Source organism: Pleurodeles waltl, chromosome 4_2 (genome assembly GCF_031143425.1).
Source record: "Pleurodeles waltl isolate 20211129_DDA chromosome 4_2, aPleWal1.hap1.20221129, whole genome shotgun sequence".
NCBI classification, from domain to species: domain Eukaryota; kingdom Metazoa; phylum Chordata; class Amphibia; order Caudata; family Salamandridae; genus Pleurodeles; species Pleurodeles waltl.
In genome coordinates, this window is record NC_090443.1 from 98,303,926 (window position 1) to 98,324,158 (window position 20,233).

The 20,233-nt window shown below is 42.1% G+C and overlaps 1 protein-coding gene across 4 annotated transcripts in view; it reads left to right on the forward strand.

Moving 5' to 3' along the window:
- Positions 1-20,233, forward strand: part of OS9 (OS9 endoplasmic reticulum lectin) — a 171,891-nt gene that overhangs the window by 71,490 nt on the left and 80,168 nt on the right. The gene's annotated exons all lie outside the window — the stretch shown is intronic.

Sequence of the window (20,233 nt, forward strand, 5' to 3'; positions counted from 1 at the left end):
ATCTACCTTTTCTGCATGGTCATCCTTGATTTTTCAGTTCTTGCTGGTTTCTATATTTTTGCTGGCTTTAGAACTCTGTGTATGTTACCCAGGCTAACCAGTATTAAAGTGCCTGTGCTTCCCTTTAAACATGGTTGCATTGAAATACTCTTAATTGGCATATTTAACTTGACTATAAGTCCCTAGCGTATGGTACAAAGTGTACACAAGGGCTGGAATGTAATTGCCACGAATGAACTTCAGCATCTATTGTGCCATCCACTGCAGTGGCAATGCAAATATACCTTCTGGCCTACCGTAGTAACCTTAGTTTTAAAGTGTAAAAACTACAGTTTGAGCTTTCAAAATAAACACTTTGATAGGTCAAACCCTCCCTTTTAAATATTAATTTGTCACCCCTTTGGGGACCTTGAAACCCTTTATAGGCCTGCCAACAGACAGCAAACATGGTATTTAAAATTAGTACATGTAGAACTGTAATGTTGAAATTCCTTTAAAGTAGCTAGCACCCAAAAGCTATTTTCGTTGTAGGAAGGTTGGCTGGCCCATAGAGAAACACTGGAAAAAAATTATAAATACTTATACTGTATCTCGGAAATAGGACCAGCTAGAAAAATGATTAAACAACTATTTTTAAGTTAAGAAAGCCTAGTTTAGTGATGGTGTCAGATTTGTAATAAATCTAATGGAAAGTTACCTTTTGCCCTGTCTGAATTTCCTGGAACCCAATTTGCATTGGCTTTCCAACTTCTTCCAGCCAGTGACTAGCCCTGAATATGTGCAAAACAATTGTGAAATGCCCCTCAGGAGCAAACAATAGGCTGACCTCAATGGGCAGTGATGACTCATCTAGGTTCAGGATAATATGCATTGTGGAGGCTGTGGGTTTCCGTTTTACAGCACAGTGTTAAATCCTGCTTGACATGTCTATTGAGCGACATGCAACACCTGGGGGCATGTGAAAGGGAGAGAACAGCAAACCAAGACAATTCTTGTGCAGTATACCTTGTTCTGGTTACAGAATTACCTTACTTTTGTGCGTGCTGCAAGCCTTCTGTTTCTGGTTTAGCTGTGGATACTGTGCCTGCTTTAAACTGGATTTTAGTTTTAGTTGTTGGAGGAAACTCAGATTACTTTATGAGCTCCCTACTCATACCCTCAGCCTTGGAGCCAAGCTTAGTGAGGCTGAAGTCTTTAGCCATTTTGAAAATGTCCTGACACATGCCATTTTGGGCCTGTTGGCAGTAAAGCAAATAGGTCCTCCTGAAAACGTGGGACTAATTAGCCCCAGGAACTTTACCCCATTGGTTGGGGTGGGGCGATGTTACCATCACCCACCAGCTAGTGTCATATATAGAGCTGGCATCTCCAAGCTTCCACTTCAGCACACCTTCTGAACATGTGAAAGATCAGAAGAGAACTTAACCTGTTGTCTGTGACCTGAAAGTAACCTTGAAGCTGGACCTGCTTCCTCTTGTACCCAGGACACAAAAGTGGGTTAGTTGGCTGCCCTTCTCTCTGGATACAGGGAAACACCAAGCTTCAAGAGCCTGTCTACTGGAAGTAACCTACTGACCAGTGGCAACTAGACCTTGCTGTTGGTCTGTGCCTGGCAAGTGCCTCCCCTGAGGTCCTGGGAGCCTTCAAAGTATATTCTTGTGGTTGGTTTGAACTTAAAGTACTAAAGCCAGAAGGTAAAATCTTTGACAAGGACAATGTTGTTTGGTGTATTTGACCCGCATTTAATCGTGGTCAGCCTCAAATTGACCCCAGGTCACGGTTTACAGCAACCATTGACTATTATTGGCGCTTTGTTCTTTTAGCCACTATTTTTACATAAAACTTTAAAAATATGTATCTCTTGTTCCCACTTATTGGAGTTTTGTTGTTTTGGTATCATCACATTTATAAAATTCTACTCTTATTTTGCTAACTTGAATTGGGATTTATATTGTTTTGCATTTTGACATTATTACAGTTTTGGTACTGCATAAATACTTTGCTCATGTGCCCCAAATTAAACCTGTCTTCTCTCTGCTATGCCCACCTGGGTTGAGGTCAGGTTAATTTAGTTACTTTATGGGTTCACCATGACAAGGATTGTGATTGTTCCTTGGGGTTGATAATCACCCACCCTAATTGATAATCCAATTTCCTATACTATCCATTGCAGTGTTAATACAAACTGTATGCCGACGTAGTAATATCAGAATTACACTGTAGAACAGTTTTACAGTTGTAAAATTTGCTGTTGTGCAAATGCAAGGTACATACATTAAATATCATTTTGCAGTAAACTCTGCCATTAATTAAAAAAATATATATATTATTATAATTAATAGCCACAATGTATAATTAATACCAAAGTTAGAAAGGGATTTTTAGAGGGACACACCTAGAAATATGAGAGATGAGACAGACTGTCTTGTAAGATACGAAGATGAAATATGCCGACTAATATAATTTGTAAGCAATGCCCTTTTTTATGTCATCTGCATAGTTCCCTTTATGCAGTGGCAAATGTCTTCAAATGTACTTAATGCTTCCGGATTAATCTACATCGCATTTTAAGAAACTAAAGTTTCTAACTATTAAACATTTACTTATTCCCTATTATATTTCTTCTTTCCACATACCAAGGCTCTGTAATTCAAATGCTAGCTGCGAGTCCGAGGATGAACCTCCCCCTTCACCCCGTGGTTCGTGCTCTGTCCATCAGGGAGAAGGATACTCTTTTATATCAGTTACTAATATGACTCATCATTTGAAGCACACATAAGCGAAAATAGCTGGGATAAAAGGGAACATCCCACTGCAGATACAATCAATGCTGATCAAATAGAACAAGGTGGTGGTACAGGAAGTACTCCTGTGAGCCCAGCTATATGGAGTTAGACAGCAGTCAGGATTTCCGAGTGGGACTGTGTGTGTGTGTTTTTCCAGATATGCAAACACTGAAGCCCTTAATAGAGAGTGAAGATGCAATCTGTGATCAAAGAAAAGTATATGGTCTAAGTGTTTTACAGGGAGTGTCCTGCTTCACAGAGCACCACAGGAATTTCTACATTGATGACAATTTGGCGCTAGCAGCCTTCCCTGTATACGTCCTACTTGTAAAGAGCAACAAAGTCTGGAAAGCAATAACTTCTGACTTATGTACACACCAGATGGAAGCAAATTAAGTGGTTTCTGCTAAATTTATTTTTAGTAGACCTACGATTCTGCCTTTTATGGGTGATATTTGTTCACTTTGCATCCGGTTTAAAAAAAAAAAGGATAAAAGAAATCCTTTCTTTGATACTTTGGGTTTTCCCCGTGGGCAGTAATATGGGACCCATTTATGTCTTGCGCTGCATTGCCCTTATTGTGACACATGTATGACTCATCCATACCTAACGCTTGAAACAGTTTCTTCAGTTATGCATCTACTGGCGTTGGTGTTCCGCGTTTCAGAAATACTCTGTGTAATTTCACCACTGAAATGCAAGCTTCCTGGAGCAAAGTTTCCATTAGGAAGCAGTCTCTTCTTCATCAACTAACACACTGCAGCTAAACACATTTTGTAATGTATTTTTCCATCACTGAAAACAAAATGACGTGGAGCAACATATTCTCTCGGGACCTGCTTCTTCAACCAAATCTATTGGAATACCAGGCCTCTTCAAAAGTGACATGTTCAGTCCGGAATCACCAGTTACTTTTGTGGCACTTTGTGGCGTTTGGCAATTGTTTCATCACTGGAACGCATACTAAGTGAAGCGTTCCCATGAGTCTGTGTTTGACAAGAAGTCCTTTTCACAGTGCCTTCTTGTTAGTGAAATGAAGCCAAAATGAACATTTTCGATCTATAACTGTGAACTGTCTTGACTAACAGTGTAACACAGTCTAAACAGTAATCAGTCCTGTGGATTTTTGCTTGATTTTGGACGATTTTGAATTGAATTGCGGTGCGTTCACGTCACTTCACAGCGCTCATTGCCTCAGAGAACTAGTACATTTGTAGAGAACTTTTATAATGCAAATGTAGTGAGATTACCACAGTTTTCGTGAGTCTTCGCTCACGTACTTACATAAAATCCTGTCTGCAGTATTTTTTTCTGTAATGTTACTCCACTGAACGTCTCCATGTTGGGATTCTTTTTTCTCTTTTAAATGTGACACACTATACTTTTTGTTGGTTTGCTGCACCTCACAATGGAGTAAGGGGATTTAGAAACCAAAATGCAAAATATTACTCCACATCTATTTTTAATTCTACATCCACATAAACCTGTACTGAAATGGGCTAGATGGAAGAATGTTTTTCAAAAGGATGTACAAATGTGTGGAGCTGATCTATATGTTGAAAGAAAATTAGCTGTACACATTGCCTTGGTGCCGAAGCACTAAGATAATCTTCCAGTCATTTAGTCCTGAAGAAGCTAATCTTCTTCATGAATATGTTCTAAAGAAAAAAATCTTTACGTACATTAGCTGCGTAGATTAAGTACCATATGAGAACCCATCATTTTGGCTTATGTAGTCACCAAACAGCTGAATCTGTGGATGATATATAATTTGACTCATAAAACGTGCTCTTTCTTTTACATTTGTAAAGGTAGTTGAAGAACGAATTGCAAAGATTGGGAGAAGTTGGTCTGACTCTGCAAGTGGAGAAATATCAGTTTAGGAAAGAAGAGATTTCTTTATCTTGAACCTACTTTATAGGGTGATGTTTGAGGCCAAAACAGTAGCTAGTGTGTATAATATCTGTAAATTAGAGTTTCTTAAGAGTAAGGAGAACGGCTTATTTTTAGGTATGGTTTTGTTTTATAATCCCAGTATATCCAACTTCTCTTTCATTTCTGGTGCCCTTGTTTGAGAAAAAAGCATACATGTTTTGCATGGAGCAGTGGATGTAATGAGGAGTTCAGTTTTATTAAAACATATTTAGCAACATTACCTGATTGCAAAGCACTTGTGCCATGTAGAGAATCTGTTATGGTCACTGAGGCTAGTGTCGAAGGACTGGGTGCTGTGTTGTGAAGAACAATTGTGATTTGAAAAGAGTGAAAGTGCATAATATAGGGTTCTGAGTCTAACTCATCAGTGCTCAAGTAAGGCTCTAGCAGTCAGTTGAGCAGTATAAAAAAATAAATAAAAAAAAATCAGGAATATTTATGCATGGATTTTTTTGTCATTCACTCCTACCACAAACCTTTGAATGAAATCTTGATAAAGATAGGTTTAGATTTGGTCTCTGCTGACATTTGCAGGTGAATGGTAAAATTACAAGAGCATACGTTTAACGTGGAGTCTCTACCAGGGTCCAAGAATAATGCTGCGGGCTGTCATTCTACATTTTGTTCAAGGGAGCTCCCTGAGGACGTAGTGGGAGGAGATGAATAGATGAAGTGACGGATGAAGTGACTGTGTGATCACTCGCGGAGCGTGCCGTAAATTAATGGATAAAGTTTGGCCTAAGAAGTAACTGATCAGTTCCGATCTTCACCTGTATATTGGAGAGGGAGAAACTTTGATAGTGATTGTGTGATTCTGATAGGGATATGATTGGTAGTACCTAATTGTCTCAGAGATAAACTGGTTGGATTGGCGCATGAGGGGCATCTAGGTATCGTGAAGGTGAAAAAATGTCTGAGGGAGGATTTGGGGTTTTGATCTGAAAGTGGAACAAGGCGTGCAACAGTGTGGAGAATGTGTTGTCAGTGGCCATGTTTCTAAGACCAGGATACCTCCTGTAGTGACCTACCTAAAGGTACACAGCAAGATATTTTGTAAGGCATTGTTGATCTTCTCTCTATGCTTTATATGATAGTGGCTGTAGACATGTACTTTTGCTGGCCTGAAGTGTGTGCCATAGACACTTCTTCAGATCGGTCATTAAATTTTGGAAGAGTTGTTTAGATGCAAAGGATTTCCTAAATTGCTCCTTAATGATGACAGCGGTCCTCAGCTGTGCTCTAGAGAAAAGTTAAATATTTTTTTGTGTGATGGTGTTCTACATAAGCATGCTGTTCATGTCATCCTGAATGTAATGGGATGGTTGATGCGTCTTATCAGAGCATCGAAAGAGTCTGCAGCTGGCGAGACTAAGTGGTTTGCACTGGAGAAAGGTGTTTAAAGAACGTCTGGTTAGCTACTGATTATCTCCTCATTCAGCTACTGGTGAGACACCTTTTGAGTTATACCGTGGCTGAGTTCCTCATTCTAAGCTATGTCCCAGTTGGATGAGTTGGTGAAAAGGAGTGATTAATTGTTCAGTTAAAGATGAGTAAAGAATAAAAGAGAAAGAAAAGTGATGCTGAGAAAGTGTTATTTTGATGCAAAAATTGGTGTGCACATTAATGTTTGTGTGTATGATTTTGTTAGAATTTTGTCCAGTAGGTTTTGGAAGTAATTTAAATGTACTGAACCTAGAAAAATTGTCAAACTGTTCCACAATACTTTCAAAACTAGTGACGGTAGAATACCTGAGTAGAGTCTTGGTTCACAATGCTTATTTCTCTCTCTATAGTAGTCAAAGCTGGTTTGGTTCTTATGTAACTGTTTAAGTGAACTATGTTGTTATAATTTGGGTAGGTACTTTTGTATTGAATGAGGTAATTTTTTAAGGGATATTTAGTGAGTTGTTTGAAGTTTAATTTAAAATTTTGTTATACTCAATCTCACATTTCAATATTGTTGTACAGAGTTTCTGTGTTTTGCTTCTAATGGATACAACTACCTGTGGATTCCTCACCTTATGAATTCTCCCAATGCACCAGCTTTGACGGAATCTTTCTTCCCAGCTCGTCACGTCGACGAGGACGTTACAATTGCACGGCTCCGCACGCAACTCCACCTGACGTCATCGTGGCCATAAGAAGTCCTCGCCGGCGTGCTGACGTCAGTTCCCTGTTTTCCGCGCCTTCGACGCTAACGTTTTTTTCCTAGCTCTCGAACAGTTACTGTTTCGAAGGTGTCTTGTTGTACTTGTTACACTGTCTCCACCAAAGAAATCAGGTTTTAATCCTTGTCGTGAGTGCGGGGGTCATATGTCAGTCACAGTCCCTCATGAAGACTACTTGTGGTGTCTAAGTTCGGACCACGATGTAGAAGGGTGTGTGTCTTGCCGGAGAATGAACCCGAAGGCCTTAAAAGAAAGAGAGACTAAGCTCTTCTTAGCAAAAGCTAAGAGGGGATGCAAGGGTCATCGGAGATCTAAGGCGAGGGACTCTTCTTCTCACAAGTCATCAAGATCTCATAAGAAGCGGCGCCGGCACGATTCTCGACGCCGTTCTTCCAGAGATTGGTCTCTGTCCCCTTAGTGACAACATCATATGGCGTGGGAGGTCAGTCCAACTATTACTCCCCAGCCTCAGAGTCCACAGGTTTCTCTGGTGCCATCACTGATTGAGGTTGTCGAGTCCTCTGACTCACTTTTCACCCGTATTGGCTCAGGAGCCGGTGGCGCAAGTTTTGGATCCGACCCAAGCCATCAAGATGACCAGAGGTCTCTTGCCTTCCCGACTACTGGAGTGGGTCAGGCGGCTTTCCCTAATGCTATGTTTAGCATTTTTATCAAAACTATGGCTCCTGCTGGTGCACCAGCTGGTCCCACGGATCCATTAGCGTTTTCCTTGGGTTCGCCGGCTCTGTAGAAGTCCGCTCCATTTGTGCGCTTCTATCCGGCTGAGAGTGCTGGTTCGGCGCCAATGATGTCACTTCAGATAATGGCGTCGATGGAGTCAATACAGGCCGGCTGGATCACGGTTGGGACGCAGTTTATGTCCACCATCTCCTCCACCACGTCCATCTGTCTTGAAGCCGGCGTCGTCAACGTCGGCTAACTCTGTGGACGCCGAGGTTGTAGGCCACATTGAGATCAAGGAGGAGAGCCTTGAGGCTCTTGGAGGACCAGGAATACCAGCAACAGTTATTAGAGGAAGGAGAGATTCCTGAGCCTATGGGGGAGTTTCAGGGTCTGGACGATGCAAGTGGACTGGATACCTTCCCTGAGTGGGATCTTTCATCCCCAGGTGAATATACAGAGGAGGCACAATCCTATCATACTGTCTTAAGGAAGGCTGGTGAATTTTTGGATCTCCTGTTGCCAGCTTCAGAAGTAAAGACAAACATCTTGACGGAGGTGTGGCATCCTGCCTCTACTTCTGCGGAGCCCCTCCTCCCATTCAATGATGCTGTTACTGAGCCTATTTTAGACATTTCGAGAAACTGTTACGTGTCCAGTGGTTTCCAGGACTGTGTCAAGGAGTTACAGGGTTGCTCCAGGGTAGCCTCGATTTTGATCCCAATGTCTGACTCCTGAGAGCTTGGTGGGCCAAGCTTCTTGTTCTGCCCGATCTGCACCTGGCTCGTTTCCCGCTACTCCATCGCACAGGGAGTCCAAGAGAATGGAGCTAACAACCAAGAAAAGTTTCTCCCCATGTAGTATGGCCCTGAAATCGGTCAATGCTACCTGTGTGCTGGGGAGGTATGTTCATGCCCTGATGGACACTGAAAGAGCTGTAGTGCTGAACTCGCCTCAGGGTATACAGGGGCAGTTTGATGAGCTCCTTTTAAACACTCAAGCGGTGGCCAAACAGATTATCCAGTCTGGTCTGGATACAGCAGACTCAGTAGCCAGGGCAATGGGCACTTCGGTGGCGACCAGGAGTCATGCGTGACTTAAGTCTTCCGGCTTTTCCACAGACGTTCAAATAACTTTGTTGGACCTTCCGTTTGACGGCAAAAAGTTGTTTGGGTCCAAAGCGAACTCTGCTTTAGGACGTTTCACAGACAGCAGGCGTCAGCATCTACACCCTTTAGGTCCTTTTGGAGGTTTAGGGGGTTTGGCCGTGCATCCTCTCATTGTGGAAGACCACAGTCCAGCACTCAAGAGCCTGCCAACCCTCTCTATAGATTTTTTAGAGGGTGGGGAGGGTTAGGACACGAGGAGCCACCCAGCAGCACACTGCCTCATCCTCTTCCTCTGGGGGAACCCAACAAGGAAAGCAGCCCTAGTTTTCTATCCATCTTGGATCATGCTTCTCCTGCAGGGGACAGGATATTTCATTTTCTCCACGAGTGGGAATTAGTCACATAGGAACTCTTGAGTACTAAATATTGTGGGGAAAGGTTATGCCCCTCCTTTTTGGGAGTCCCCCCCGTCCCCCCCCACCATCCCTCCCTGTCATTCGTTTTGTTCAGAAGATCATCTCCTGTTGCTTCAGGAGGAGATGCAAATCCTTTTGTTAAAAGGTGCAGTGGAGTTGGTTCAAGAGCAGGAAAAGGGTCAGGGATGCTGGTCGAGATATTTCCTGATTCCCAAGAAGGATGGTCGATTGAGGCCTGTCCTGGACCTGAGGATTTTGAATTGGTTCCTCAAACAGGAGAAATACAAAATGCTGACTCTAGCACAGGTGCTTCTGGCATTGAACAAGGAAGACTGGATGGTGTCTGTCGACTTGCAGGATGCTTATTTTCATATCCCCATTCTGAAGTCCCACAGGAAGTATCTCCGGTTCGTGATAGGGTCGCAACACTACTAGTTTACGATCCTTCCTTTTGGTCTTAATTCCGCACCTCAGGTCTTCACGAAGGTAATGGCGGTGGTTGCAGCAGACCTCAGAAGGAATGGAATATCTGTATTCCCTTTCCTGGACGATTGGCTGATAAAAGCCAAGTCCCCAGAGCTTCTGTTGCATCACTTGCAAGTGACAACAAGGTTGTTGTTCAATCTGGGCTTTTCGGTGAACGTGCCCAGGTCTCACCTGGAGCTCTCTCAGTGCCTCCGTTCATAGGGGCAGTACTGGATACCACATTGAATCGGGCCTATTCTCTGCCTCAGCGGATTCAGGAAATTAAGACGTTGATTCCAATGTTTCAAAATGGAGCAGTTGTTCTGGTCCTCAAGGTCCTATGTCCGCTCGCTTCTTGCATTCTGTTGGTCAATCGTGCATGTTGGCACATGAGGGCTCTACAATGATGCCTCCGCAATCAGTGGTTTCAACACAAAGGGGATCTCAAAGAGACGATAACGATCTCCAGAGATCCTGCAACGGATCTACAATGGTGGGCTGTGGACGGCAACCTTTCTCAAGGAAGGCCGTTTTGTCTACCACCTCTAGTGGCCATGATCATAACGGATGCTTCCACTCTGGGTAGGGTGAGGTGTGGTGGGGGGGACGGGACTCATCGGAGGGGGAGGGGGGGGGGAAGGGGGACTCATCTGGGTGGGCCTGGAGGTCAAAGGTCATTGATCTCCAGTGGAACAGATGTTTCACATCAATCTGTTAGAATTATGGGTGATACGTCTGGCTCTCAAGGCATTCCTCCCGTTCCTTCGCGGTCAGTCAGTCCAGGTCTTGATGGACAGCACTACTGCAATGTGGTACATCAACAAGCAGGGAGGAGTGTGGGGGTCATACCTCCTCTGCAAAGAGGCTCTGGTCCTGGTCTCAGGACCATCGGATTTACATAGCAGCAAACCATCTGGCCAGGGTTCTCAACAGGGAACAATCTCAGTCTGCATTTCTCAGCCAATCACAAGTTGCGTCTCCATCCTCACCTGGTTCTTCACATCTTCTGGATGTGGGAGTTTCCACAGATAGACCTGTAGTATCCGGTGCAAGGAGCATTGGGGGATGCGTTTCAGATGTCTTAGTGAGACCAGTTACTTTACGCATTTCCCCCCATACCCTTGATTCCTCAGGTTCTGAGGAAGATTCTCCAAGATCGGGCTTAAGTCATTTTAATAACTCAGGATTGGCCAAGAAGGGTGTGGTACTCAGACGTTCTCCAACTCTTACTGTGCCTTCTGCTCCGTCTCCCTCTCAGGGCAGACCTCCTCTCGCAGTCGCAGGGGCAGGTTCTACACCCCCACCTCCAGAGCCTGCACCTACATGCCTGGCGATTGAACGGGGCAATCTGAGTTCTTATTCTCTCCCTCCAGAAGTGGTGGATGTTATCTCATCGGCCAGGCTACACCCCACCAAGACTGTCTATGCTAACAGATGGGCAAAATGTGTTGCTTGGTGTGGAGAGAAGCAAATTGATCCCTTGAAGGCCCGTTTGTCTGATGTTTTGCTTTTTGCCCTTTCCTTGGCACAGAAGGGATGTGCAGTTGCCACTGTGAAGGGTTATTTATCGGCGCTGTCAGCCTTTCTGTGCCTTCCTGTTCAGCCTTCCTTATTTAGGTCTCCTATAGTTATAGGTTTTTGAGAGGCCTGACTAACAAGTTTCCTCCCACTCTGTTTCTTATGCCTCAGTGGGATTTGAATTTGGTTCTAACTTTTTTTAAGGGTTCACAGTTTGAGCCTTTGCATTCTTGTCCTTTGAGACTTTTAGTTTTGAAAACAGTTTTACTTTCAGCTATCACGACTGCTAGGCCTATGAGTGAGCTCCAAGCTCTGAGTGTGAAACCTCCCTTTACATCCTTTCATGCAGACAAGGTGGTGCGGAGAATCAGGGCGGCTTTCCTTCCTAAGGTTGTCACTCCCTTTCATATGAGGCAATCTATAACACTCATCATTTTACCCTACTCCGTGTCTTTCAGAGGTGGAAAGACTTCATTGCCTAGAAGGCGCTCTGAGTTTTTACATTGAAAGGACAAAAGACTTTCATATTGATGATCAACTCTTCGTTGGATATGTGAGCAAGATGAAGGGTAAAGCCGTCCACAAGATAACCCTTTCCAGGTGGGTCATTCTTTGCATGAAGATTTGTTATTCACTGGCAAAGAAGGTTTCTCCTGAAGGTATTTGGGCCCATTCCACCAGGGCTAAATCTGCTACTTCAGCCTTGGCTAGAGGTGTCCCAGTTGCTGAAATTTGTAAGTCTCTAACTTGGGATTCCCTCCATACTTTTGCAAAGCATTATTGATAGACCTGGAAGTTAGGAGGGACGGGCATTTTGCACGTTCTGTTTTGCAGGATTTCTTGGTTTGACCGGTCAGGCACCCACCTATGAGTGCAGTTCTTCTTTGGGATTCTGTTCATAAGATGAGGAATCCACAGGTAGTTGTATCCATTGGAAGAACATGTTACTTACCTTCGTTAATGCTTTTTTGGTAGATACAGTAGCTACATGTAGATTCCTCACAGTCCCACCCGCCTCCAAGTTGCCTGTCTGGTCATACCAAGACTTATTTTGCTATAAATGTATATTAGTTTTTGGTGTTTTTTATATAAACAAATATTGTGATTTATATTTGTATTTGGATTGGTATATGTATGTTGTTCTTGTGAAGTCGGTATTCACCTGTTCGCCTCAAGGGCATGTAAAAAATGGTGAAACTGACGTCAGCACACCAGCGAGGACTTCTTATTGTCATGATGATGTCGGGCGGAGTCGCGTGCGGAGCCGTGCAGTTGTGACATCCTCGACGACGTGAAGAGCTGGGAAGAAAGTTTCTGTTGATTGCTGGCTCATTGGGAGGATTCAAAAGGTGAGGAATCCACAGGTAGCTACTGTATCAACCAGAAAAAGCATTAACGAAAGTAAGTAACTAGTTCTTTTTGTATAAAAGGAAGATGTGTGGTATCTTGAACATTCCATTGCCCTGTAGTCTACTGTTGGAGTTCATAAATTGGTATTCTTGAATGATCAAGTTCTTTATTTATTTGCACAATAAATTCAAATCACAGCAAATCATTGTGGTGAAATCTATAGACTCCGCAAACAGAAGGTATTAAAAACAGTGCAATATGACCCATGTTATATATATCAAAATTTTACGACCTCAGACTCATCATAATCCATTAAATAACTAAACTGTTATTTAAAAAAAAAAATGCAGAGTTCACACATCTAGACCCATTAAGATTAGATCCACACCAAGCAATTTACTATACGAGTAAGATGGATAAAAATAAAAGGCTGTGAAGTAGAAAAGGTCCATCAAATGGTGAAGGATTAATACAAGTACGAGAACTAATAAAATATAGATATCCTAGCCTAAACTGAGAATATGCAGATCTGTCCTCCAAAGACTTTAAGTACTACTTTAAGAAGTGTATATTAAAACGATCTAAACTTTGGCAGCATGCTATACCATCATTCAGCCTCATCATTGCGCTTGTCATCTATGTAAAAGTCCTCCAAGAACTCTTTAAATACTAATTTTAAAAGTGTATATTAAAACAATCTACTTTGTGGCTTGGTTTCCCATCATTCAGGCATTATCGAAAGATTCCAGCATTGACAGTTATTGATTGGTGGTGGATGAGGTTTGAATATAGTAGGCTCATATAAGCACAGAAGTGTTTAGTCTTTAATTCTAAAGAACCTCATGCTGGAAATTCCCTTGCTTTTCACAATCCGTGTTGTTGTACCTCTACTTATGTGAGATTCCCATTGAGTTCTCATTGTAGTGAGTGAGATTTTATTTAAATGGTGTAGTGATATTTAGACATTTGCACGGTTGCCTTATGTTCTATTGCCAGTAATAAAAGCAGATGCTGAACTATGTTAGTTGGCTTGCTCATCAAATTTCTGTCCCCACTATTTTCATACAGAGTGATATGACTGGTTAATTGGCTCGCATATATCCTTGATTCCAATATTTAAAATCCCGTGAAACACAGCTGATGGTGACCAGGAGAGTATGCTGCCTTTAATTTTTTGCTTTCAAGGTATGTCATGGGCCATTCCAGCCCATCATGGCATTTCTCGTCTCCCTGGTACCTTACTTCATGTGGCCTTTCCAATCAGAATCTGTTGCCAAGCCTACTCAGTAAAAGTTGTTTCAGCAGTTTTAGTATCAACTAGCGACTTTGCCACTCCCTTAATTTTGCAGCTAGGTAGTAAAATTCAAAAGCTTCCCATCTGCTACCATACCACCAGATCAGTTCTACCTGCTTAGATAATTTCTGGAAGACTTTATTCAACAGCTTCACTGGTACGTTAGTAGGACACTGACCTCTTTGTTGATTATACTGCCCTACCAATATTGACGTAGGTAGTAATTAACTGTGATTGGTGTATTCTAACGCATAAATGTTTAAAGGTCTCGGACCCATTGAATCTCACCTCCATGTGCCATCAGCTTTGTTTGTTGCTTCTATGTATTCTAACAAGATATGCTCCAGTTCACACTAAGGCAGAACAATTGGGCAAAGATCAAAGACGTGTATTGTCAAAATCAGTTCCCACATACAGCAGTAAGTTTACTGCATATAATGCGATAAAATGTTTTGAGCTTTAGGCCAGCAGCCCTCTGTGACTTGTACTCTTCATGGCTGATATGAACAACAGATGTTCTTAACCCTTGCTATAGGCTGTAAGTACAGCATTTTGATCCATCATCTAAATAGTCTACAGAGTTCACTTGTCTTAGAAAGGAATACTTGTAAGCTCAACATCAGAGTATCAAAGGCCTTCTCAGTGTCAGGTGAGGCTTCGGAGGGCATGTGTAAAGAGCTATGGAGATCATTAATAATGTAATATTGTTTCAAAAATTGGATGATGTATTTGTATTTGGTACAAAGCTGTTATGGTTGAGGTGAATCAGTTCTGGATGCACCATCAGCAGTCTTGATGCCAGGATTTGGTCAATATCGTGTCTGTATTTAACGTAATGGAAAGTAGAATGCCATGTCTAATACACCATTATTTAGTTAAAATAATGCATCAATTCCTGGTCAGAGCAAAGCCAGCCATCCCACGAGGCATTGCATAGGCTCAGGATCCTTAGCACCATCATTTCCCCTAATGTACCATGTAAATTTCTGCAGGCACACTGTTGGTACCCGGCGTTCTGTTCATGCTAAACAAGCTAATCACCATGTTAATGTCAACCAGCAGGTAATTTCTAGTGGCGGGGAAACAACGTTGATAAGTATATCTCTTGCAAGAAGGAGTTTAACTGGTCAATATTCAACCTCTGTGAACTAGAATACATCTTTGCATGGTATTCTTCAAATGTATTATTTACGTCTCCGTTTGTGTATCTGATTTCACAGTCCTGTCCAACTAATGCTGTCAGTTTGTACCTTTCTGAGTCTAGCTTAATCAGAAGGGCCAACATGCAGCCCAATTAATTAGGGTTATAAGCACTATAATTGTGGCAATTTAAGCAATGTGAACCCTTTGTGTATGCTGCTGCTCTTTATATATTATTGTTCCTTTATTCATTCAATGCAGTCTGTGGAGCATGACATGTTTACGCTTGCATGCCACCAGTGGTGTGTAACAACTGCGGTCCAGTATCATCTTCTCTAGTTCCCTCATCTAAGTTTCTTTAGCTACCTATTTTTTATGCAGCACTGGATTAGTGTTGCATACCTTTTTTAATCCCTTTCTGTTGCACGGTTGTGTACCAGACCTGTCCGAGAACTAATCACACTCATGTTAAATAATTAACTTTTGAACACTGGGACCCTCATTACGAGGCTGGTGGTCTTCAGCTTTGGCGGCGGTCTGACTGTGAAATTACATTGCTGGCGAACGCGCCACAGTCCAACTGTTGGCGCTGCCACGTTTCTGCTGGCTGATGGCCTTGCGGTCTCAATCCAATGCTTTGATGGATTGAGACCGCAAAGCCATCCCACTGACATTATGGATTAATAATGTCCCTGCTATTGCCATGTAAAATTTAATTACCAGTGTATGTTACTCTCGTGCGATACTGTGATCCATAAACCCATACATATCTGTTCCACAGACTTTCCGTATTTCAGTCTTGACACTCCCATCTAAGTTATTTATCCTATTATCATTCCTCTCCCCTAGACCGGGGAACCTCAGTAACCATCTAGCATTCTCTAACTTACAGAAAGAACACTGATCAAAGAGTGTGTAATTATGGAGTAAATATCCCAACAAAGCACCAAACACCAGGTTTTGGTCACGTACTTGCATAGAATATGTGTGCCCCGTTTATCTCCTTAGGCCAAATACAAATCACAACACATTACTTGCATAGAAAGCAATGGCCACATCAGTGTTCATCTCAGGGATCTCTATCTAGATGAGGCCACTGGCAGCCATTTCAGTGATTGAAGGACTTTCCTGTGTGCTTGTCTGAAAAGTGGTCAGATCACTTCCTAACATCACATTTCTCTCATCAGTATCCTGTTTCAGTGCTTCCACTTTTCCATGTTTTTGTTTTACTAAATTGAATCACAGTCCCTATAATGTAGGAGTTTTGTCATAACTGACCAAGGCCTGACACCCCACCACGTTGGCAGCGCAGTCGTCATATGTGCTCTTTTTACTCCAAAGGATTAGTCCTTTTGGTTCCACAACTGTAGAAAGACAGTTCTTTAAGAACAGTTTTATAGATAGGCCCTCTAATTTCTTGGGAAAAGCAATGATTTAGGTGCTGTTAAGCCAGGTCTGCACTTCAGCACCTTCAACTCTATTTGAAATTTCTCACCCTCCCCTCAAGATCCAGCACCATCTTGTCAAGACTCATCACGTCGGGCTCATGGGTGACAGTTTTGGATCTCCATCACTCCACCTGCTAGCTTACACTGATTGGTTCTCAGCAATTGACTTTAATCATTTCCACATTTTTTTTATACTCCCTTGCGGCTCTAGTATCTTGAACAGCTTAAGGAATATAATCAGACTTGTTTTAAAGGATTAAATATTGGGTGGTGTCTTATGGAGTAATTTTATGTGCTGTAGAGCCAAGGGGCAGTAACAGTTTTTGCATTTGTTGGTCTTTTTTTTACACGCATAGCCGGCTTAGAGCAGCATGGAAGGTGAACCAGCTGAGTAATACACCAGGTTCATCACCACACGCTCCAACCTCTAACTGTGTAAACTTAGCCACAGGACATAAAACTATCAACTTGGCTACAGGAACATATTACTGAAGTTGGATACTTTAGTTATTGTATGTGCTCCATTTTTTCTACTTTTGGAAGAGCTAGTGGGAGTTGGGTAACCCTGTTCAGGTTGTCTCTGCAGTGTAATGTCACTATAGTCCTCCTTTCATACACAGGAATTCAAGTTTTTTTGATCATTTGGCCTAGAAATATTACTTTTTCTTTTAAACTTTTACAAAGATGTATATTCCCACGATAAGCAGTGTAGTGCTGATGTTTAGGTCGAGCCTAGGCAGTGCGCATACACTATTTCTCGACATACTGTAATCTACTTCTGTGGGCTTCCACCACACCCATTACAGGCCATCACTTCCATTCGTTCCTTGGCCTGCCTTTCAAAATTCCTTTGGTTTGTTAGGTAAATGCTTTAAGTTTGTCCCGTCTTGAGGCTGTTTTGTTACCGCCTCAGAGACTGACCCTGTCACATGCATTATTGTTCGATCAGCCATATACATTAGTGTTGGCACACAACTTTTTTCTTGTGCCTCCATGCTTTGGCTCATTTTAGGTTGTTTCTTCCTCTGGCATGTTGCTGTTTCTTTGGGGTGTCTGCACGTGACAAAGGCCGCAGGCTAGAGGGGGATTCTTTTTCATTTATTTATGTAGTGCAAACTCGGCTTGAAGATTAGATTGCTTTACATGAGCATTGATTAAATCTGCAGTGACATTCCTAAATTCTTCCCAAGTTTAGCAGTTGAAAAATATACAAACTGGTGCCTTTTAAATAGAAAAAAACAGAAGGGAAACCCTCAATGAGGCTCTCCCTGGCATTGCTGGAGAGCCAATACTACAATATTCACTGCACTTGGGAATCTCACCCCACAATGCTTGCAGGGTATTCCTTTTACAACACGTTTGCCCATAACTCAGCCTGTGGTGGTTCTAGGACAATGGGACCACCATCAAAATGTTCAGCATGGCATGCTCTTTCTGTCTAGGTCAAACTTCTGGGTCCCCAAACTAGGTTGGGAGGGACCCCAACATCAAAACCTCTCCCACCATTCAATGTCTTTTTAAGCTCTCTCTGGAGCTTTTGCTTTACAGCTGGGAGTAGTTTGTGTTCTAAGGGCCTTGTTTGTAATATTATTCCAACAGGCATGCTAGGTCTGAAAATGTGTTATGTATTATGCCCTCGGGGAGCTGGATATATGGTTACACTGCAGTGCTCGTCTCTTTTCATGTGATTATGCACTCTAGGGGCTTATTATATGGTTACATGACCATATTTCTTCCAAATGCTATTTTTATTGTGGTGCCCTCTGGGGAATGTTCTTACAGTTACAGTCTAATGCTAAGTGTATGAAGGAATGCACAAATACGGTTTATTTCTGATAAAGGTTTAATGTGCTGCCTGGCTAAATACTTATAAGGTCCCAAAGGCAAGACATATTGGCTATGCCAATGCTTGTTTAAAGTTGTTGGGATACTTAAAGGGCTCAAGACCTTTTGACTTGTTTTAACTTGCTTATCGGGGTTATCAATACAAAAAGCGGCTCTAGAGTAACAATTTGTGATGCTTCTGAAAGGGTTCTTAAGACATTATCCTATTCACCCTTGGATAGTAGGGGAGTTAAACTAAACAGGTACTTGACTAATTACAGTTATGGAATCTAGCTGAAGATTTTGAACAAATTAGCAACTCAGATCCAGTGTGTATATATATATATATATCTATACGGTCAGGTCGGTAGGTCTACTATTGATCATGTTTTTCTCACCAGTACAGTCTCAACTTGTGTATTTTCTGGGGGCTCAGTGGCCAGTGGATTTAGTGATCATAATTCAGATGTCATAAACGTGAACCAACTGATCAATTCCAAAAGGAATAACAAGATTAAACCTACCAGTTTAGCACTAAGACATAAAGGGATCATGGTACAATGGATGACAGTAGATATGACACTGCTTTTTGTCAACATTATCAGGGCCAATATTCCTTTTGGTAAATAAATGGCCTCTGCATCCAATATGACTGCTCATTTATTGATGCTTTATCGACATTGGCCTTATTTTCTCACCCCTATGAGAAATCGTAATTCTGATCAGCCCAGCTGCCGCAATAAGGACTGCAGGGAGCCCAGTAGATGCCTACGAGCAGCTACAAATAACTCCAAGGACGAAGAGACTATTGCATTGCAGAGCTACTTATAAAGTTGCCCTAAAGAACAGGCGGCTAAATCTAAAAGGGGAAGCATGGGAGAACTTGGTCAGTTTGTCTTCCCTTAGAGACACAAAGTTGATATTGGAAAATTGCTAATTCACTGTCATTAAACCTGGGGGTTTCGGGGGGCTGTCACACACATTAAGGCAGATGACTGTGTTAACATTTCAAGTCAATTTACTACCTGGAGGGTCACTCCGTATCAGATGGTGCCTTACCAGCATCCATGTGATAATCTTTTAATGTCTAGGACACAAAACTGTCCAAGCATTGATCAACTCTTGTGGTATCCATGGATAATTTAGATTTGGAAACTAATTTTAGCACATCATACTGTAAGGTTAGAAGTATTTCCATCAAGGGCACAAATGTGGGTAAGGTGGTGCATTTCCTGTACTTGGGTAGTACCTTTGACTCCATGGGTATAGCATCTTTCTGCCGAGCACAAGAAATGTAGCCATCTGAATGTGCCCTATTTAGTTTTACCCAGAAGATCAGGAACAAACTCACCCACCATCCTATAAAAGTCTATAATTGCAAATATATTCCAGTTTTTATCTACAAGCCGACTATTTGGAAATATCGACACATCCAGATTCTTCAGGTTGTAAAAATAAGTTTTGTAGGCAACTTTTGAGGCTTCCATCCATCAGCCCGCATTTCTTTCTGCATGTAGAGTTAGGTATGGGCTATGCAGTGGACATTGTCGAATTAGAGCCATTACTGGTATGGCTGTCTGTATACTGTAGTGTAAACCCCACACTTCACTGAATCGTTCTGCCATCAAAGACTACTCAGCCTGTGACAGCAGGCTTTTGATACCTTGGCTGGAATATATAAAATAATTAGCCATCTTGCTCAGAAGGCCAGAGCTATTTACTAACCCGCAAGGGATATCACAAGAAGACAAAGCATGGGCCAAGGAGATGTTTATTGCCCCTGCTACGCTATCTAGAGAGGGGGAGGAACTGAAGAAGCTGTATAGACAGGAGTATCCAATAATCCAAACAAACTTGGTCCTGGAGTCGCACTTGAATCTTGTTATTAATTATTGGGAAAGTTCTCTGTTTACCACATTTAGTGCAGGTTCCATTTGAAGCCTTCTTTCCTTTAATCCAATATGATCCTGTAGCAATTTTTGTATCTCCATGTGACGAATCCTCTCCTCTGACAATCTTGAACATTTTTGCACATTTCATAAACACTTTAGTAGACAATTTTTTTAACCTGTGCTTAAAGGCAAGGTTTTTTTTTTTAA